Raw genomic sequence first — 20,825 nt, 5'->3', positions numbered from 1 at the left:
TCCATGTGAAACTTTGACCACAAACTGAACACGAAAATGGTTTTTCACCAGTGTGGGTTCTTGTGTGCCTTTTTAAGGTCCCCTTCTCTGTAAATCTTTTACCACAAACTGAACACGAAAATGGTTTTTCACCCGTGTGTGTTCTTGCATGAATAGTTAAGATGTTCTTGTTTGTAAATGTTTTACCACAAACTGAACACGAAAATGGTTTTTCACCCGTGTGTGTTCTTGCATGAATAGTTAAGATGTTCTTGTTTGTAAATGTTTTACCACAAACTGAACACGAAAATGGTTTTTCACCAGTGTGGGTTCTTATGTGCCCTTTTAAGGTTCTCTTCTCTGTAAATCGTTTACCACAAACTGAACACGAAAATGGTTTTTCACCAGTGTGGGTTCTTGTGTGTATTTTTAAGCTTCCTTTCTCTGTAAATCTTTTACCGCAAACTGAGCATGAAAATGGTTTGTCACCTGTGTGTGTTCTTGCATGACTAATTAAGTGTCCCTTCTGTGTGAATCTTTGACTACAAACTGAGCACGCAAATGATTTTTCACCAGTGTGGGTTCTTGTGTGCCTTTTTAAGGTTTTCTTCTCTGTAAATCGTTTACCACAAACTGAACACGAAAATGGTTTGTCACCTATGTGTGTTCTTGCATGAATATTTAAGTTTCTCTTGTGTGTAAATGTTTTACCACAAACTGTACATGATAAGGGTTTCTCCCAAGTGTGGCTCCTCATGTGAGTTTTCAAAGTAGACTTTTTCCCAAAGGTTTTTCCACACTGAGAGCATTTCCAGAGTTTGCCGTCCTTAAGACCTTCATTGTCATAAAGCAAGTCTTCGCTTTCTGATAACGGAGCAATTAAATTGTCTGCTTGCCCTTCTGCTGAGCTGCCGTTCGGAGTCTCCGCCCCTCTGTCGGCCACGCCCAGATCATCTTCACTCTTGAAAGGCTCACCAGTTGACACAGTGACATCTTCTTTCTCCTTCTTGATTTGCTGTTGAGGGAACTCTGGCTCCTCCTCTTTAATTTGGGGTAACTTTAAGGTGTGTGCAGGCTCCGCCCCTCTGCTGGTCACGCCCAGATCCTCTTCCCTCTTCAGGTTTTCACCAAATGACCAGATGACATCATCTTCCTCCTTCTTGATTGGAAGTCGCTCGTCTCTCATTTGTTGTTGAGGGAACTGTGGCTCCTCCCCTTTGATTTGGGGGAGCTCAAGTTCCTTTTTAAGGCCAACAGACTCTTTCCCATCAGGACCAAGATATTCTCTGAAACCTGCAAAGACACGAAAATAAATGATATGTTTCATAATCTGTCTATCCAAAGAGAAGTCCTTTAGGTTAGACTGGGAATGTAAAGTCTTATACTTATATTGGCGGTGGTTAGGCTCGTAACATGACATTAACTTGAAATTTAACTGAAATCAACTCAAATGACTATACACACCCACACATATTTGACCACCATCTCAATAAGCTCGTATCTCCAATTTGTTTCATTTCTCAAGGAAAAAAATGGCTCCGAATTTAGCTCGTATCTCAAATTTCCCGTAAAATGGGACACCCGTATGTCAACGTTTTCCGGTAATATGCTGGCTGCCACAGCAAATGTTTAATTAACAAGGAATAATTATAGCACTCGCGGGTGACCCGCATTGTAATCAACAGTTTGAGGAAAACAGAGTTCACCTTAAAAATTAAAGTATAATTAAGAGCACACCAACACATTTCAATGTATAAAAATGTGTTGTTTTATTAAACCCAAAGGATTCTTTAATCTCATCTCATTTTCTGAACAGCTTTATCCTCATCAGAGTCGTGGGGGGGGGGGGGGGTGTTGGTGCTGGAGCCTATCCCAGCTGACTTTGGGCCAGAGGCGGAGGGGGGGGGGGGGGGGCACCCTGAATTGTTGGCCAGCCAATCGCAGGGCACAACAAGACAGACAACCATTCACACTCACACTCATACCTAGGAGCAATTTAGTGTCGAATCAGCCTACCATGTCTTTACAATGTGGGAGGAAGCCGGAGTACCTGGAGAAAACCCACACGCGACAAAATAAAAAGGTAATTAAAAAAAAAAAAACCTTTCTATAAATGGTCATTTTTTAAAGAAACTGATACTTTACTATACATCAGGGGTCACCAAACTACGGCCCGCGGGCCGGATACGGCCCGCCGGCACATTTGGGCCGGCCCTCTGAACAATACCAGATACGCTATACGATTTTTTTCCTATTTGGCCTTGAAGACTGGGACGTTTTAATCTTGTGTTTGGTTCATTGCACCCCTGCTGAGTCCACAAATCATCCCAGTGAAGCGGGCCTTCGCATTGCTTCTTTGGTGACATGCGCGGGGAGAGTGTTTCCCTTTGATGCATGGGGCACTTCCACCGTTGCATGCGCGAGCAGAGTGTTAGCGAGACATCTGGACGATCGCAGGTGAGGGCGGAGCCCTGGGGCCATCGCTATTGCGATGCTATTCAAGCATATAAAAACTGTGCAACCTGAACTTGTTTGAGAACGGAATAATGGCGAAAAGGTGAGTTAAGAGAAAAATTGATTCAGAATGCAGGGTATTTAACCTGCAGTGGACAAACAATTATTATTTTGTTCAATGCAAAGAAAAGGCTGTTTGTCTCATCTGTCAAGAGACGGTGGCAGTATTCAAAGAATACAATCTTCGCCGGCACTATGAATCCCGTCACAAAGACAAGTACGATAGTGTGCAAGGCCAAATACGAGCAGACAAACTCTCAAAGCTAAAAGTTGGACTATTATCTCAGCAGACTACATTTCTACGCCAAGCTCAGCTGAACCAGGCATCCGTTTGGGCCAGCTTTCGGGTTGCTAAACTGATAGCAAGCAACGGTAAGCCTTTCACTGACGGAGAGTTTTTTAAGAAATGTATGGATGTTGTCGTGGAGGAAGTCTGTCCCGAGAAGAAAGATGCATTTAATGCCGTAAGTCTGTCGGTGAGTACAATGACCAGACATGTTGAATAAATCGGGAGTAATGTATATGCCCAGGTGCAGCAGAAGACGAAAGAATTTGACTTTTTTTCATTAGCACTGGATGAAAGCACGGACGTGCAAGACACACCGCAACTGCTCATTTTTATTCGTGGAGTTAGCGCAAACTTTGAGATTTGCTAGGATCTGGCAGCCCTCCAAAGTCTCAAAGGGACCACAACGGGAGAGGATATTTTTGACAAAGTGTGCCAAACCATGGAGAAGTTGGACCTGGACTGGTCAAAGCTAGCTAGCATCACGACTGACGGGGCTCCTAGCATGGTGGCTGAAACTTGCAGTCTAATAATGGGACGCATGAACCAGGAGTTGGAAAAAAGGGGTGTCACCGCCCCGCTACGAGTCCACTGCCGAATTCACCAGCAAGCTCTGTGCCGCAAAATGTTGACGTGGGATTCTGTAATGACGGTTGTGGTGTCGTGCATAAACTTCAGAGCAAAGGGAGAAGATTGTGTATGGCACAACAGAAGGTTAATGTTCCATGGCTTTTTTTTTTCTATGAAGAACCCAGAGAGAGTTATTTAGTTATTATTTATTTCATAAATAGTGTTATTTCCTGTTTTTTCTGCGAAGAACTCAGAGAGGGTTATTTAGTTATTATTTATTTCATTAATAGTGTTATTATTTGTTTCCTGACTTTTTTTCTGTAAATAACCTGGAAAGGGTTATTTGGTTATGTGTGGCTTTCTGGAAAACAATAAAAAATGTAAGCTCCCCTACGATCGATCGTCACACTTTTTCTGTTACAAACTGACACCGGCCCCCCATCGGAGAAGGGAAAAGTTATGTGGCCCTCACAGGAAAAAGTTTGGGGACCCCTGCTATACATGGTCTTTTTTATTATTAAAAAAAGCCTTACTATGCAAGTCTTTGGAGTGTGGGAGGAAAACCGGAGTATCTGGAGGAAACCCACACAGGCCTGGGAAGAACATGCAAACGCCACACAGGTGGACTTGACCTGGATTTGAACCTAGGACCTGAGAGCTGTGAGGCCGATGCGCTAACCACTCGCTCCTCTGGGCCGGTTTTCACATTTTTATGAATTTATAATTTTAAAAAAATCTCCAGTGCTGAGTCCTAGTAGCAAGCGGAAGACATGGGAGTTGCTTCCGCTTGAAAAATTATTTAAAAAATAAACATTTTCCCCAGAAAAATCTGCGATGTAGTGAAATGCTGAGGGATTACTGTACTTGAATATGCAATTGCAGCGCACAAAAAAGCACTTCTACAATTACCATTAAGCCTTAATGATGAAGGGAATATATAGATATAAAAATGGACCCACCTTCTATTCTGTGAAGGACAACTTTTGCATGGATTATTTTGCAAAATGTCGAGTTTTCCTCGTGGAACTTTGCTGCTCTTTTCCCACACGTAAATTCTGATGGAGACGCCATTGATAGCTGCTAGCTAGGCTAAGTTAAAGAGGGCGCAAAGCTTCAAAGTTCTTCGACGACTTGAAGAGTTGATCCTTTGATATATGCTAACAGGCTGAGCTAAAGTAGGCCGCAAAGCTTCAACGAGGTCTTGAAAATGATTTTGGCTGATATTTAAGGTCATAAAATAGCTTATGCTAGACACGACGGGGACCCATTGGTTAAGTTTGGTGACGAAAACTGCGCATGCGCGGTGGCAGCGTCACTTCCTTCGTCGCATTAAGTTTATAAATGTAAGAGTCGGACATAGGAAATAAATAATCTTCAAATGGTCTGACATGTGGTTTGAGCAAAAATATTTGCTCAGGTTTGAATTAAACTGAAAATTAAATTAAACATAAATCACTTGAAACTCGCGTCTCAAAAGGAGGCGTCGCAAAACGCGCATGCGCAGAAAAAAATCGTCCTTGATAATGGAGCTGTTCTGTTTTGACGATTGGCATCACGGGAGAAGTAGTTCTTCAATGAAACGGTTTGAACTCGCAGGAATCAGTCTCTTATTTAGGTAACGCTCTCTTGTGGTCAGGAGAAAATTTGTTTAATTTTAATTTCAGTATTCGTGGACATTATACACAATAATTAAGACACTGTCAATCACAAGTTATCGAAGAAGCGCAGAAATTATATGAGAAAATTTGCAATTTCTCAAAGGTGTCTTAAACCCAAAAGGAAAAGTTTGTTTTTTCTTTTATTAACATTATTCCCTCAATCTGGACCAACCACTAGATGTAAATTATATTTCTTGATTTTCCCATTTTTAACGAATATTTGCATTTTTTTCATCCTTATTTTTTCTTTTTGTGTTTTAGTTGATGAGTATTTAGTAAAATGTAAAAATGGGAGGGAGGGAGGGAGGGAGGGAGGGAGGGAGGGAGAGAGGGAGTGGGAGGGAGGGAGCGGGAGAGAGCAAGAGAGCGAGAGAGAGAGATTAAATCGGATTTAAAGAACTGGATATAAAGCCTTAAATATTTTTCATAGATCTAAAACAATGTTTATTTGAGCTTTTATTTTCAATAAGGGAATAATCATTTGTTGAAAATATTTCTATATAGTTATTTTTACATTTTACAAAATACTTATTGAACTAAAACACAAAAGAACAAAATTGGAGGGAAAATTTGCAAATATTCGTTAAAAATGGGAAAATCAAGACATAATTTAAATCTAGTGGTTGGTCCGGATTAAGCGAATAATGTAAATAAAAGAAAAAACAAACTTTTCCTTTTGGGTTTAAGACACCTTTGAGAAATTGCTATTTTTCTGATATAATTTCTTAAAATGTGCTTCTCCGATAACTTTTGATTGACAGTGTCTTAAATATTGTGTACAGCAGGGGTCCCCAAACTTTTTCTTGTGAGGGCCACATAACTTTTCCCTTCTCTGATGGGGGGCCGGTGTCAGTTTGTAACAGAAAAAGCCATGGAACATTAACTTTCTGTTGTGCCATGCACAATCTTCTCCCTTTGCTCTGAAGTTTATGCACGACACCACAACCGTCATTACAGAATCCCACGTCAACATTTTGCAACACAGTGCTTGGTGGTGAATTTGGCAGTGGACTCGTAGCGGGGCGGTGAGACCCCTTTTTTCCAACTCCTGGTTCATGCGTCCCATTATTAGACCGCAAGTTTCGGCCACCATGCTAGGAGCCCCGTCAGTCGTGATGCTAGCTAGCTTTGACCAGTCCAGGTCCAACTTCTCCATGGTTTGGCACACTTTGTCAAAAATATCCTCTCCCGTTGTAGTCCCTTTGAGACTTTGGAGGGCTGCCAGATCCTCGCAAATCTCAAAGTTTGCGCTAACTCCACGAATAAAAATGAGCAGTTGCGCTGTGTCTTGCACGTCCGTGCTTTCATCCAGTGCTAATGAAAAAAAGTCAAATTATTTCGTCTTCTGCTGCAGCTGGGCATATACATTACTCCCGATTTCTTCAACGCGTCTGGTCATTGTACTCACCGACAGACTTACGGCATTAAATGCATCTTTCTTCTCGGGACACACCTCCTCCGCGACAGTATCCATACATTTCTTAACAAACTCTCCGTCAGTGAAAGGCTTACCGCTGCTTGCTATCAATTTAGCAACCCAAAAGCTGGCCCGAACGGATGCCTGGTTCTGCTAAGATAGTAGTCCACTTTTTCGCTTTGAGAGTTTGTCTGCTCGTATTTGGCCTTGCAATCTATCGTACTTGTCTTTGTGACGGGATTCATAGTGTCGGCAAAGATTGTATTCTTTGAATACCGCCACCGTCTCTTGACAAATGAGACAAACAGCCTTTTCTTTGCATTGAACAAAAAAATAATCGTTTGTCCACTCCAGGTTAAATATCCTGCATTCTGAATCAATTTTTCTCTCACCTAACTTTTTCGCCATTATTCCGTTCTCAAACAGGTTGCAGTTTTAATATGCTTGAATAGTCCGCGATGGTCCCAGGGCTCCGCCCTCACCTGCGATCGTCCAGATGTCTCGGTAACACTGCTCGTGCATGCAACGGTGGACGTGCCCGCATGCATCAAAGGGAAACACTCTCCCCGCGCGTGTCACCAAAGAAGCAATGCGAAGCCCCGCTTCACTGGGATGATTTGTGGGCTCAGCAGGGGTGCAATGAACCAAACACAAGATTAAAATGTCCCAGTCTTCAAGGCCAAATAGGAAAAAAAATCCGATAGCGTCTCTGGTATTGTTCAGAAGGCCGGTCCAAATGTGCCAGCGGGCCGCATCCCAAAAAAAAATTCAAAAAAAAAAAAAAAAAAAAAAATTCCGATAGCGTCTCTGGTATTGTTCAGAGGGCCGGTCCAAATGTGCCGGCGGGCCGTATCCGGCCCGCGGGCCGTAGTTTGGTGACCCCTGGTTTACAGCGTTAAACAACTTGGACTGCAAATTGACTCATGGCTTACTAGTATAATATTCCATTTGGAGCATTAACTGGTATTGATCCGGTTTAGAGAGTTCAAGGGACTGCCGAAGCCCGATTTTGATTCAGGGTAGGCTTACCAAAACTCTTTATATGAGCCAATTCGGCTCATGTCGGTGACAGGAATCAAACTTGAGTGCAAAAAAACTCATAGCTTACAGGTAGACAGTTTTCATACTGACTGCCATCTGATTTAGGCTGGGCTTCCCAGGTCCAATGCTTTGCCGAAACCCGGGATTGAACCAGGGACCTTTAGATCTTCAGTCTATCGCTCTCCCAACTGAGCTACTTCGGCTGATTGTTTACAGCGTTAAACAACTTGAACTGCAAATTGACTCATGGCTTACTAGTATAATATTCCATTTGGAGCATTAACTGGTATTGATTCGGTTTAGAGAGTTCAAGGGACTGCCGAAGCCCGATTTTGATTCAGGGTAGGCTTACCAAAACTCTTTATATGAGCCAATTCGGCTCATGTCGGTGACAGGAATCAAACTTGTCTGCAAAAAAACTCATAGCTTACAGGTAAACAGTTTTCATTCTGACTGCCATCTGATTTAGGCTGGGCTTCCCAGGTCCCATGCTTTGCCGAAACCCGGGATTGAACCAGGGACCTTTAGATCTTCAGTCTAACGCTCTCCCAACTGAGCTACTTCGGCTGATTATTTACGGATTTAAACAACTTGGACTGCAAATTGACTCATGGCTTACTAGTATAATATTCCATTTGGACCATTAACTGGTATTGATCCGGTTTAGAGAGTTCAAGGGACTGCCGAAGCCCGAGTTTGATTCAGGGTACGCTTACCAAAACTCTTTATATGAGCCAATTCGGCTCATGTCGGTGACAGGAATCAAACTTGACTGCAAAAAAACTCTTAGCTTACAGGTAAACAGTTTTCATACTGACTGCCATCTGATTTAGGCTGGGCTTCCCAGGTCCAATGCTTTGCCGAAACCCGGGATTGAACCAGGGACCTTTAGATCTTCAGTCTAACGCTCTCCCAACTGAGCTACTTCGGCTGATTGTTTACAGCGTTAAACAACTTGGACTGCAAATTGACTCATGGCTTACTAGTATAATATTCCATTTGGAGCATTAACTGGTATTGATCCGGTTTAGAGAGTTCAAGGGACTGCCGAAGCCCGAGTTTGATTCAGGGTACGCTTACCAAAACTCTTTATATGAGCCAATTCGGCTCATGTCGGTGACAGGAATCAAACTTGACTGCAAAAAAACTCATAGCTTACAGGTAAACAGTTTTCATACTGACTGCCATCTGATTTAGGCTGGGCTTCCCAGGTCCAATGCTTTGCCGAAACCCGGGATTGAACCAGGGACCTTTAGATCTTCAGTCTAACGCCCTCCCAACTGAGCTACTTCGGCTGATTGTTTACAGCGTTAAACAACTTGGACTGCAAATTGACTCATGGCTTACTAGTATAATATTCCATTTGGAGCATTAACTGGTATTGATCCGGTTTAGAGAGTTCAAGGGACTGCCGAAGCCCGATTTTGATTCAGGGTAGGCTTACCAAAACTCTTTATATGAGCCAATTCGGCTCATGTCGGTGACAGGAATCAAACTTGAGTGCAAAAAAACTCATAGCTTACAGGTAGACAGTTTTCATACTGACTGCCATCTGATTTAGGCTGGGCTTCCCAGGTCCAATGCTTTGCCGAAACCCGGGATTGAACCAGGGACCTTTAGATCTTCAGTCTATCGCTCTCCCAACTGAGCTACTTCGGCTGATTGTTTACAGCGTTAAACAACTTGAACTGCAAATTGACTCATGGCTTACTAGTATAATATTCCATTTGGAGCATTAACTGGTATTGATTCGGTTTAGAGAGTTCAAGGGACTGCCGAAGCCCGATTTTGATTCAGGGTAGGCTTACCAAAACTCTTTATATGAGCCAATTCGGCTCATGTCGGTGACAGGAATCAAACTTGTCTGCAAAAAAACTCATAGCTTACAGGTAAACAGTTTTCATTCTGACTGCCATCTGATTTAGGCTGGGCTTCCCAGGTCCCATGCTTTGCCGAAACCCGGGATTGAACCAGGGACCTTTAGATCTTCAGTCTAACGCTCTCCCAACTGAGCTACTTCGGCTGATTATTTACGGATTTAAACAACTTGGACTGCAAATTGACTCATGGCTTACTAGTATAATATTCCATTTGGACCATTAACTGGTATTGATCCGGTTTAGAGAGTTCAAGGGACTGCCGAAGCCCGAGTTTGATTCAGGGTACGCTTACCAAAACTCTTTATATGAGCCAATTCGGCTCATGTCGGTGACAGGAATCAAACTTGACTGCAAAAAAACTCTTAGCTTACAGGTAAACAGTTTTCATACTGACTGCCATCTGATTTAGGCTGGGCTTCCCAGGTCCAATGCTTTGCCGAAACCCGGGATTGAACCAGGGACCTTTAGATCTTCAGTCTAACGCTCTCCCAACTGAGCTACTTCGGCTGATTGTTTACAGCGTTAAACAACTTGGACTGCAAATTGACTCATGGCTTACTAGTATAATATTCCATTTGGAGCATTAACTGGTATTGATCCGGTTTAGAGAGTTCAAGGGACTGCCGAAGCCCGAGTTTGATTCAGGGTACGCTTACCAAAACTCTTTATATGAGCCAATTCGGCTCATGTCGGTGACAGGAATCAAACTTGACTGCAAAAAAACTCATAGCTTACAGGTAAACAGTTTTCATACTGACTGCCATCTGATTTAGGCTGGGCTTCCCAGGTCCAATGCTTTGCCGAAACCCGGGATTGAACCAGGGACCTTTAGATCTTCAGTCTAACGCCCTCCCAACTGAGCTACTTCGGCTGATTGTTTACAGCGTTAAACAACTTGGACTGCAAATTGACTCATGGCTTACTAGTATAATATTCCATTTGGAGCATTAACTGGTATTGATCCGGTTTATCGAGTTCAAGGGACTGCCGAAGCCCGAGTTTGATTCAGGGTACGCTAACCAAAACTCTTTATATGAGCCAATTCAGCTCATGTCGGTGACAGGAATCAAACTTGACTGCAAAAAAACTCATAGCTTACAGGTAAACAGTTTTCATACTGACTGCCATCTGATTTAGGCTGGGCTTCCCAGGTCCAATGCTTTGCCGAAACCCGGGATTGAATCAGGGACCTTTAGATCCTCAGTCTAACGCTCTCCCAACTGAGCTACTTCGGCTGATTGTTTACAGCGGTAAACAACTTGGACTGCAAATTGACTCATGGCTTACTAGTATAATATTCCATTTGGAGCATTAACTGGTATTGATCCGGTTTAGAGAGTTCAAGGGACTGCCGAAGCCCGAGTTTGATTCAGGGTACGCTTACCAAAACTCTTTATATGAGCCAATTCGGCTCATGTCGGTGACAGGAATCAAACTTGACTGCAAAAAAACTCATAGCTTACAGGTTAACAGTTTTCATACTGACTGCCATCTGATTTAGGCTGGGCTTCCCAGGTCCAATGCTTTGCCGAAACCCGGGATTGAACCAGGGACCTTTAGATCTTCAGTCTAACCCTCGCCCAACTGAGCTACTTCGGCTGATTGTTTACAGCGTTAAACAACTTGGACTGCAAATTGACTCATGGCTTACTAGTATAATATTCCATTTGGAGCATTAACTGGTATTGATCCGGTTTAGAGAGTTCAAGGGACTGCTGAAGCCCGAGTTTGATTCAGGGTACGCTTACCAAAACTCTTTATATGAGCCAATTCGGCTCATGTCGGTGACAGGAATCAAACTTGACTGCAAAAAAACTCATAGCTTACAGGTAAACAGTTTTCATACTGACTGCCATTTGATTTAGGCTGGGCTTCCCAGGTCCAATGCTTTGCCCAAAACCGGGATTGAACCAGGGACCTTTAGATCTTCAGTCTAACGCCCTGCCAACTGAGCTACTTCGGCTGATTGTTTACAGCGTTAAACAACTTGGACTGCAAATTGACTCATGGCTTACTAGTATAATATTCCATTTGGAGCATTAACTGGTATTGATCCGGTTTAGAGAGTTCAAGGGACTGCCGAAGCCCGAGTTTGATTCAGGGTACGCTTACCAAAACTCTTTATATGAGCCAATTCGGCTCATGTCGGTGACAGGAATCAAACTTGACTGCAAAAAAACTCTTAGCTTACAGGTAAACAGTTTTCATACTGACTGCCATCTGATTTAGGCTGGGCTTCCTAGGTCCAATGCTTTGCCGAAACCCGGGATTGAACCAGGGACCTTTAGATCTTCAGTCTAACGCTCTCCCAACTGAGCTACTTCGGCTGATTGTTTACAGAGTTAAACAACTTGGACTGCAAATTGACTCATGGCTTACTAGTATAATATTCCATTTGGAGCATTAACTGGTATTGATCCGGTTTAGAGAGTTCAAGGGACTGCCGAAGCCCGAGTTTGATTCAGGGTACGCTTACCAAAACTCTTTATATGAGCCAATTCGGCTCATGTCGGTGACAGGAATCAAACTTGACTGCAAAAAAACTCATAGCTTACAGGTAAACAGTTTTCATACTGACTGCCATCTGATTTAGGCTCGGCTTCCCAGGTCCAATGCTTTGCCGAAACCCGGGATTGAACCAGGGACCTTTAGATCTTCAGTCTAACGCTCTCCCAACTGAGTTACTTCGGCTGATTGTTCACAACGTTAAACAACTTGGACTGCAAATGGACTCATGGCTTACTAGTATAATATTCCATTTGGAGCATTAACTGGTATTGATCCGGTTTAGGGAGTTCAAGGGAATGCCGAAGCCCGAGTTTGATTCAGGGTACGCTTACCAAAACTCTTTATATGAGCCAATTCGGCTCATGTCGGTGACAGGAATCAAACTTGACTGCAAAAAAACTCATAGCTTACAGGTAAACAGTTTTCATACTGACTGCCATCTGATTTAGGCTGGGCTTCCCAGGTCCAATGCTTTGCCGAAACCCGGGATTGAACCAGGGACCTTTAGATCTTCAGTCTAACGCTCTCCCAACTGAGCTACTTCGGCTGATTGTTTACAGCGATAAACAACTTGGACTGCAAATTGACTCATGGCTTACTAGTATAATATTCCATTTGGAGCATTAACTGATATTGATCCGGTTTAGAGAGTTCAAGGGACTGCCGAAGCCCGAGTTTGATTCAGGGTACGCTTACCAAAACTCTTTATATGAGCCAATTCGGCTCATGTCGGTGACAGGAATCAAACTTGACTGCAAAAAAACTCATAGCTTACAGGTAAACAGTTTTCATACTGACTGCCATCTGATTTAGGCTGGGCTTCCCAGGTCCAATTCTTTGCCGAAACCCGGGATTGAACCAGGGACCTCTAGATCTTCAGTCTAACGCTCTCCCAACTGAGCTACTTCGGCTGATTGTTTACAGCATTAAACAACTTGGACTGCAAATTGACTCATGGCTTAATAGTATAATATTCCATTTGGAGCATTAACTGGTATTGATCCGGTTCAGAGAGTTCAAGGGACTGCCGAAGCCCGAGTTTGATTCAGGGTACGCTTACCAAAACTCTTTATATGAGCCAATTCGGCTCATGTCGGTGACAGGAATCAAACTTGACTGCAAAAAAACTCATAGCTTACAGGTAAACAGTTTTCATACTGACTGCCATCTGATTTAGGCTGGGCTTCCCAGGTCCAATGCTTTGCCGAAACCCAGGATTGAACCAGGGACCTTTAGATCTTCAGTCTAACGCTCTCCCAACTGAGCTACTTCGGCTGATTGTTTACAGCGATAAACAACTTGGACTGCAAATTGACTCATGGCTTAATAGTATAATATTCCATTTGGAGCATTAACTGGTATTGATCCGGTTCAGAGAGTTCAAGGGACTGCCGAAGCCCGAGTTTGATTCAGGGTACGCTTACCAAAACTCTTTATATGAGCCAATTCGGCTCATGTCGGTGACAGGAATCAAACTTGACTGCAAAAAAACTCATAGCTTACAGGTAAACAGTTTTCATACTGACTGCCATCTGATTTAGGCTGGGCTTCCCAGGTACAATTCTTTGCCGAAACCCGTGATTGAACCAGGGACCTTTAGATCTTCAGTCTAATGCTCTCCCAACTGAGCTACTTCGGCTGATTGTTTACAGCCTTAAACAACTTGGACTGCAAATTGACTCATGGCTTACTAGTATAATATTCCATTTGGAGCATTAACTGGTATTGATCCGGTTTAGAGAGTTCAAGGGACTGCCGAAGCCCGAGTTTGATTCAGGGTACGCTTACCAAAACTCTTTATATGAGCTAATTCGGCTCATGTCGGTGACAGGAATCAAACTTGACTGCAAAAAAACTCATAGCTTACAGGTAAACAGTTTTCATACTGACTGCCATCTGATTTAGGCTGGGCTTCCCAGGTCCAATGCTTTGCCGAAACCCGGGATTGAACCAGGGACATTTAGATCTTCAGTCTAACGCTCTCCCAACTGAGCTACTTCGGCTGATTGTTTACAGCACTAAACAACTTGGACTGCAAATTGACTCATGGCTTACTAGTATAATATTCCATTTGGAGCATTAACTGGTATTGATCCGTTTTAGAGTTCCAGGGACTGCCGAAGCCCGAGTTTGATTCAGGGTACGCTTACCAAAACTCTTTATATGAGCCAATTCGGCTCATGTCGGTGACAGGAATCAAACTTGACTGCAAAAAAACTCATAGCTTACAGGTAAACAGTTTTCATACTGACTGCCATCTGATTTAGGCTGGGCTTCCCAGGTCCAATGCTTTGCCGAAACCCGGGATTGAACCAGGGACCTTTAGATCTTCAGTCTAACGCTCTCCCAACTGAGCGACTTCGGCTGATTGTTTACAGCATTAAACAACTTGGACTGCAAATTGACTCATGGCTTACTAGTATAATATTCCATTTGGAGCATTAACTGGTATTGATCCGTTTTAGAGTTCAAGGGACTGCCGAAGCCCGAGTTTGATTCAGGGTACGCTTACCAAAACTCTTTATATGAGCCAATTCGGCTCATGTCGGTGACAGGAATCAAACTTGACTGCAAAAAAACTCATAGCTTACAGGTAAACAGTTTTCATACTGACTGCCATCTGATTTAGGCTGGGCTTCCCAGGTCCAATGCTTTGCCGAAACCCGGGATTGAACCAGGGACCTTTAGATCTTCAGTCTAACGCTCTCCCAACTGAGCTACTTCGGCTGATTGTTTACAGCGACAAACAACTTGGACTGCAAATTGACTCATGGCTTACTAGTATAATATTCCATTTGGAGCATTAACTGGTATTGATCCGGTTTAGAGAGTTCAAGGGACTGCCGAACCCCGAGTTTGATTCAGGGTACGCTTACCAAAACTCTTTATATGAGCCAATTCGGCTCATGTCGGTGACAGGAATCAAACTTGACTGCAAAAAAACTCATAGCTTACAGGTAAACAGTTTTCATACTGACTGCCATCTGATTTAGGCTGGGCTTCCCAGGTCCAATGCTTTGCCGAAACCCGGGATTGAACCAGGGACCTTTAGATCCTCAGTCTAACGCTCTCCCAACTGAGCTACTTCAGCTGATCGTTTACAGGGATAAACAACTTGGACTGCAAATTGACTCATGGCTTACTAGTATAATATTCCATTTGGAGCATTAACTGGTATTGATCCGGTTTAGAGAGTTCAAGGGACTGCCGAAGCCCGAGTTTGATTCAGGGTACGCTTACCAAAACTCTTTATATGAGCCAATTCGGCTCATGTCGGTGACAGGAATCAAACTTGACTGCAAAAAAACTCATAGCTTACAGGTAAACCGTTTTCATACTGACTGCCATCTGATTTAGGCTGGGCTTCCCAGGTCCAATGCTTTGCCGAAACCCGGGATTGAACCAGGGACCTTTAGATCTTCAGTCTAACGCTCTCCCAACTGAGCTACTTCAGCTGATTGTTTACAGTGTTAAACAACTTGGACTGCAAATTGACTCATGGCTTACTAGTATAATATTCCATTTGGAGCATTAACTGGTATTGATCCGGTTTACAGAGTTCAAGGGACTGCCGAAGCCCGAGTTTGATTCAGGGTACGCTTACCAAAACTCTTTATATGAGCCAATTCGGCTCATGTCGGTGACAGGAATCAAACTTGACTGCAAAAAAACTCATAGCTTACAGGTAAACAGTTTTCATACTGACTGCCATCCGATTTAGGCTGGGCTTCCCAGGTCCAATGCTTTGCCGAAACCCGGGATTGAACCAGGGACCTTTAGATCTTCAGTCTAACGCTCTCCCAACTGAGCTACATCGGCAGAAATGAAATGAGAAATTTCATGGCATTCATCCAAATTGTTAGGTAAATTGAACCTGGCTGGGGTAGATAAGATAATTGGTTAAGGATAGGCATAGTTTCCCTAGAAGAAACATGGAGCGTCTTTCAGTGCACAAAAGGCGTTCCCTGTTTGACAGGGGGAAAATGCTTTGGTATAGGTCATATTGATGACTATTGGGACGTTATTACTGTCTATTACTTTAGGGGCATACAAATTAAGAATTTAGCCAAAACTTACTGCATTGCAATTATGGGGTTAATACACCTGAATGTTACGGTGATAACGATGGGCAATAACAAGCTTAGATAAAGGGGAATATCTACAAAAAAAAAAATCTAAATTCAGGTGGGGCCTTTCATGGTGGGAAACAAGTGATGAAATAATGTCTATGTTTTAAAAATAACATCTCCAAATTATAAAATATCAACCTTGGAGAAATGCTTTAAGTAGATGGGTTGATTAGAATGGGCAAAATTCGATAACATTGAAAGGGGGTGTAACTTAATCCAGAACATGGAGATAAAGTTTTTACAAACGGTTAAAATACAAAAAGGGGGTGTGTGTGTGTTTCAATGTGTCACAACTTTTCCGTTATTGCATTATTGGCGAATAGTTAATCACAGCCACTCGCATGGCAGTCTACATGCTGACTGACTGGGGTAAGGGGCGGTGGCAATTGAACAAATTTCTATTTTTAGATATGTGGCATGTGAATCTAATACATTAATTATCTAGTTTCTTCAGGCATCAATCTTGATGATTGGGGGAGCACTCTAAATTCCTTGATTATGAGTGCCAGCGTGGATGAGTGTCTGTCTTTTGTGTTTCAATTGGCTAGCCACCAAGATATATCAATATTCTAATATCAAGGTGGAATATTTCTGAAATCGCTGATAAGCCTTTCAAGGACGGCGGTGGCAGAGTAGGACAGAAACAAAAAGAAAAGAATTTCGCCAAATGAAATTTTTTGATTTCTGCAATGGGAAATTTTGGGAACCTGGGGGACTAAACAAAAACAAAAGACTTATCTGGGAGGGCTGCCATTTTGAGTCATGGTAAATTTCATGCCTCAAAAAAAGGGGGAGGTTATATATTCAATCTATATGCAGATATATGGCAAAAACACGGGCGATTCCCCCTTATGTCAAGCTACAAAAGCTACGTATCCATTTCAAAGGATACACATGGATTTTATAGAATATGTGTGGTACATAACAGTCCTAAAACAGATTGGGGAAACCTTGTTGCAGAAACTGGTCTAGATTGGCAAGCTTGGATGACACACGTGTGCGGAAAAACCATCAGGCCTTCGATAAAATTAACCCATACGGTGGGGCATTACAAATCATAATTCAGACTGACAAATTAACTTGTGGATCTTTGTCTGACGTTTTTCCTAAAGTCCATGGGTAAGAAGGTCGTCAGAGATGGAAACACCCGGATCCGCCATAGTAAAATTAAAATCTGAGATGACCAGAGAATTCATTTCTGCAACGGGGAGTTCCCAAACGGGAGGCGGTAAGAAATAATTGGTTATTGTTGATGGAAAATGCAGCTATTATAAATCAAACCTGTATCAAACCTGTATAACATGTATGGGGGGCCGACCTCTCTTAAGAGTAGTACCCGCACAAATGACCCCTGATTGTGTAAAGGAGATAATGACAAAAGATGTAAGCCCAAAATGTATGAAATGGAATAATGTCTACCCAGTTACAACGGCAGCAAAGGACAAGCCTAACTTTTCAACACATGTCGCGTTTAATCATTTTACCTGCTTAGTCCTCACAGGGCACGGTCCGGCACTGGGAGCGATAAATGTGACGTGGTGTGCCCACGTCCTAAAACAGAAGGCACCCCTGATTCCACGTTCTGACCTATGGTGGTGGTGGGGTCAAAACAAATTATACGACTCCTGCCAAAATGACAGCAGGACTTTGTGCCTTGGTCTCACTGCTATTACCAGTGTCTGTTTTTCCATCTACAGTAGAGGAGATACAATTGGCCGCACAGAAATCCGGTATGATGGCGGGCCCCTCGCGACGGCGTCGCATGGAGAGAGGGTGATCCGACATACATTGATGCGATTGGCATCCACGGGGCGTACCAGATGAGTATAAGTTGGCTAATCAGATTGCAGCAGGTTGGGAGTATATTTTTCTTTTAATTACTCCAAACAAAAATGTTGATTGGATAAATTACCTGCATTACAATGTCCAAAAACTTGGAAATTATACTGAACAGGGATTTGTGGCGATAAAGGAACAACTGGCAGCCACTAGTCTGACGGCGTTCCAGGATCGTGCAGCGGTTGAAATGCTTCTTGAAGGAGCAGGGGGCGTATGCAATGTTTGAAAATGTTGCACTCAACAACACGCCCCCCACTGGGTCCCACACCAGGGCCAACGATGGCCTGCAGACCCTAAACCGCAAGATGAAAAAGCATCCTGGAGTAGAATAATGTCCGCTGACAGATTTGTGGCCTCACTAATAATGATTTGGCCTAATTTGTGGTAGCCCTTTTTGCTACGATTTTGACATTATGTGGGTGTTGTATTATTCCCTGCTTAAGATCTTTGATGAGCCGACTTATAACCACTGCGATTGCCCCTACAAATTCCAAATTGCATGAATTATATCTCCTACTGATGAAACGTGCTGACACTAACAGTGAATTCCAGGAGCATGGTAATCCCGAGGATGGATTGGGTGAAAATGATCTTATTTTCTGCTTTTCAGACCTGCCGAACGAGTAGAGCCTAAGCGGGTAAAATTACAACAGCCAACGGTGATATCCCTCTCATTTTGAATTTGTCATAAAATGAATAACAAACATATAGTAAAAGGAGGGAATTATAGAATTATTATGGAATATTCTATATGTGTTGTAAACATTTTTCAATAAGTAGTAATGCTATAAATCAAGTCATGGGAAGATGGACTTTTTCCTGCACAGTCGACTCTTCAAGGGCGAAGGCGTTACGGACACTTCTACCAAATGTTATGACGAAGACTCCAGCAGATTTGAAAATACTGCTTTGTTTACCTTATAAAGAAATTATTATGCTTACTGGTGCAAATAATAATGCCGTTGTTTTGCTTATTGTGCAAATTCTTACGCAGGTGTTCCGATAAAAACAGACAGTGTTTTTATAACCTTCATGATGTTATTCGGTTGAGCTTATACAATTGTTCAAAACAGCAGAGACAGTTGTTTTTGCGTATGCAATTGTTTAAATCAGATTACCTTTGAATGTTTTGGTTATGTGCCGCTAAATGGAACGAAGAGTATTCCGCTCGTCAGAATGCACTGGGGACTAAGACGGCGTCACATGGCATTTTCCTTGCAAGTTGTAAGCAGAGTTTGTTGAAAGATGTTTTTCCTTTTTTAATTAAATATTACTAATAATGATTTAAAAGGTTTGAATCATTATTCCAACACAAACATTCACACACAAGGAAAGCTTAAAAACGCACACAAGAACACATACCGGTGAAAAACCTTTTTCCTGCTCAATTTGTGGTCAAACATTCACACACAAGGATAGCTTAACAACCCACACAAGAACCCACACTGGTAAAAAACCGTTTTCGTGCTCGGTTTGTGGTCAAGCATTTACACGGAAGGGAAACTTAAAAGTCCACACAATAACCCACACTGGTGAAAAACCATTTTTGTGCTCAGTTTGTGGTCAAGGCTTTTCTCGTCAGGAAAATATAAAAACCCACATAAGAACTCACACTGGTGAAAAACCATTTTTGTGCTTGATTTGTGATAAAGCTTTCTCGCTAAAGCACCATTTAAAAAGCCACACGAGAACCCACACTGCTGAGAATTTATTTCCTGCCCATTTAATCTTCGAACATTTTCACAGAGGGGAACCTGAAAAGAAGACTTAACAACCCGCATTGGCGAAAAGCTCTTTCTTTGCTCAATTTGTGGTTCAACATTACATCACAAGAATACCTAAAAAATACCCATAATAACCCCCATTGGTTAAAAATACTTAATAATACATAATACTAAGTTTGTTGCCAAGGATTTATTCATAAGACTTAAAAGACACAAATGTCTGTGTGTATTATCTATTAATTGGCAAAAATGACGAGAATCCTTCGTGTCATTTTTGAATCATGTTGATAAATATAGTCTGATGTGAATTTGTCTCAGTTTGAAAAAGAGAGAAAATCAAGTAAAATGTTGTTTTATTTCATTTAATCTTCCAAATTTTCTATTAGGTTTGTAAACTAAATTCTTTACTTTTTTCATTTTGGACTAGTTCTATTCCAATTTTATATTTATACAAACTGATTTGATTTGTATGTACAGTATTTTCACAACTATAAGGCCGTATTATTAGGCGCAGTCTCAGTAACGGGTGCTATTTCTGTATTTGACACATACACAAGGCGCACTGTATTTATTATTGGACCCAGCTCGGCATGGCAAAACATACGCCAGCTTAAACATACGAACACACGGTAAAAACGTTTTTAAAAAATCAACTGAAGCAAAATTGAGTTTGGTTGTACTTTATTTAGCCATTTTACATTGTACTCACGTTTTTTGATCAATCAGCACCCACAAATCCATCAGTCCTCATTTCCTGTGTCCAAATTGAACAATTGTGCAAACGATTCATCAAAAACGCTGGGTTCCCTCTCGTCGTTGTCAGAGTCACTCATATTGTCATGTGCCTCCACAGAAATGATGCTGGCTTTGGCAATAGCTCGAACAACAGTGCAAGCAGACACGTTTGTCCAAGCTGCCACAATCCATTTGCAAATAGTGGCGTAACTAGCCCGGCGCGGCCTCCCACTCTTCATAAAGCTGTGTTCGCCATCTATCATCCAATGTTCCCATGCCGCTCGCAACTTTACTTTGAACGCCCGGTTGATGCCGATGTCCAGCAGTTGGAGTTCTTTAGTTAAACCTCCGGGAATGACGGCAAGCACGGAGTTCATTTGCTTGACTTGGTTTTTCACCTCTGCTGTGAGATGGGCACGCATGGAGTCGCAAATCAAGAGTGACGGCGAGGCTTGGAAAAAGCCATCCGGTCTCTTAACATACACCTCACTTAGCCAATCTCTCATTTTCTATCCAGCCCTTTTGGTTTGCTTTCACGATGACG

General features: G+C 42.4%; 15 non-coding genes across 15 annotated transcripts; all 15 read right to left on the bottom strand.

The window, feature by feature from the left end:
* Positions 1-7,959: 7,959 nt before the first annotated feature.
* Positions 7,960-8,032, bottom strand: trnaf-gaa (transfer RNA phenylalanine (anticodon GAA)). The gene has a single exon. It is a non-coding gene; the product is annotated as a tRNA-Phe (tRNA).
* A 291-nt stretch (positions 8,033-8,323) lies between these two features.
* On the bottom strand, positions 8,324-8,396 carry trnaf-gaa (transfer RNA phenylalanine (anticodon GAA)). The gene has a single exon. It is a non-coding gene; the product is annotated as a tRNA-Phe (tRNA).
* Positions 8,397-8,687: 291 nt separating this feature from the next.
* trnaf-gaa (transfer RNA phenylalanine (anticodon GAA)) lies at positions 8,688-8,760 on the bottom strand. Its single transcript has one exon. It is a non-coding gene; the product is annotated as a tRNA-Phe (tRNA).
* A 655-nt stretch (positions 8,761-9,415) lies between these two features.
* Positions 9,416-9,488, bottom strand: trnaf-gaa (transfer RNA phenylalanine (anticodon GAA)). Its single transcript has one exon. It is a non-coding gene; the product is annotated as a tRNA-Phe (tRNA).
* Positions 9,489-9,779: 291 nt separating this feature from the next.
* trnaf-gaa (transfer RNA phenylalanine (anticodon GAA)) lies at positions 9,780-9,852 on the bottom strand. The gene has a single exon. It is a non-coding gene; the product is annotated as a tRNA-Phe (tRNA).
* A 291-nt stretch (positions 9,853-10,143) lies between these two features.
* Positions 10,144-10,216, bottom strand: trnaf-gaa (transfer RNA phenylalanine (anticodon GAA)). The gene has a single exon. It is a non-coding gene; the product is annotated as a tRNA-Phe (tRNA).
* Positions 10,217-10,507: 291 nt separating this feature from the next.
* On the bottom strand, positions 10,508-10,580 carry trnal-gag (transfer RNA leucine (anticodon GAG)). The gene has a single exon. It is a non-coding gene; the product is annotated as a tRNA-Leu (tRNA).
* A 1,019-nt stretch (positions 10,581-11,599) lies between these two features.
* trnaf-gaa (transfer RNA phenylalanine (anticodon GAA)) lies at positions 11,600-11,672 on the bottom strand. The gene has a single exon. It is a non-coding gene; the product is annotated as a tRNA-Phe (tRNA).
* Positions 11,673-12,327: 655 nt separating this feature from the next.
* Positions 12,328-12,400, bottom strand: trnaf-gaa (transfer RNA phenylalanine (anticodon GAA)). Its single transcript has one exon. It is a non-coding gene; the product is annotated as a tRNA-Phe (tRNA).
* A 291-nt stretch (positions 12,401-12,691) lies between these two features.
* trnaf-gaa (transfer RNA phenylalanine (anticodon GAA)) lies at positions 12,692-12,764 on the bottom strand. Its single transcript has one exon. It is a non-coding gene; the product is annotated as a tRNA-Phe (tRNA).
* Positions 12,765-13,783: 1,019 nt separating this feature from the next.
* Positions 13,784-13,856, bottom strand: trnaf-gaa (transfer RNA phenylalanine (anticodon GAA)). The gene has a single exon. It is a non-coding gene; the product is annotated as a tRNA-Phe (tRNA).
* Positions 13,857-14,507: 651 nt separating this feature from the next.
* trnaf-gaa (transfer RNA phenylalanine (anticodon GAA)) lies at positions 14,508-14,580 on the bottom strand. Its single transcript has one exon. It is a non-coding gene; the product is annotated as a tRNA-Phe (tRNA).
* Positions 14,581-14,871: 291 nt separating this feature from the next.
* On the bottom strand, positions 14,872-14,944 carry trnal-gag (transfer RNA leucine (anticodon GAG)). Its single transcript has one exon. It is a non-coding gene; the product is annotated as a tRNA-Leu (tRNA).
* A 291-nt stretch (positions 14,945-15,235) lies between these two features.
* On the bottom strand, positions 15,236-15,308 carry trnaf-gaa (transfer RNA phenylalanine (anticodon GAA)). Its single transcript has one exon. It is a non-coding gene; the product is annotated as a tRNA-Phe (tRNA).
* A 291-nt stretch (positions 15,309-15,599) lies between these two features.
* Positions 15,600-15,672, bottom strand: trnaf-gaa (transfer RNA phenylalanine (anticodon GAA)). Its single transcript has one exon. It is a non-coding gene; the product is annotated as a tRNA-Phe (tRNA).
* Between the last annotated feature and the right edge of the window lie 5,153 nt (positions 15,673-20,825).

The sequence above is a fragment of the Stigmatopora argus genome, chromosome 20 (genome assembly GCF_051989625.1).
Source record: "Stigmatopora argus isolate UIUO_Sarg chromosome 20, RoL_Sarg_1.0, whole genome shotgun sequence".
Lineage (NCBI taxonomy): Eukaryota > Metazoa > Chordata > Actinopteri > Syngnathiformes > Syngnathidae > Stigmatopora > Stigmatopora argus.
Note: the sequence above shows the minus strand (reverse complement) of the source record. Positions and strands in the feature narration are given on the sequence as shown.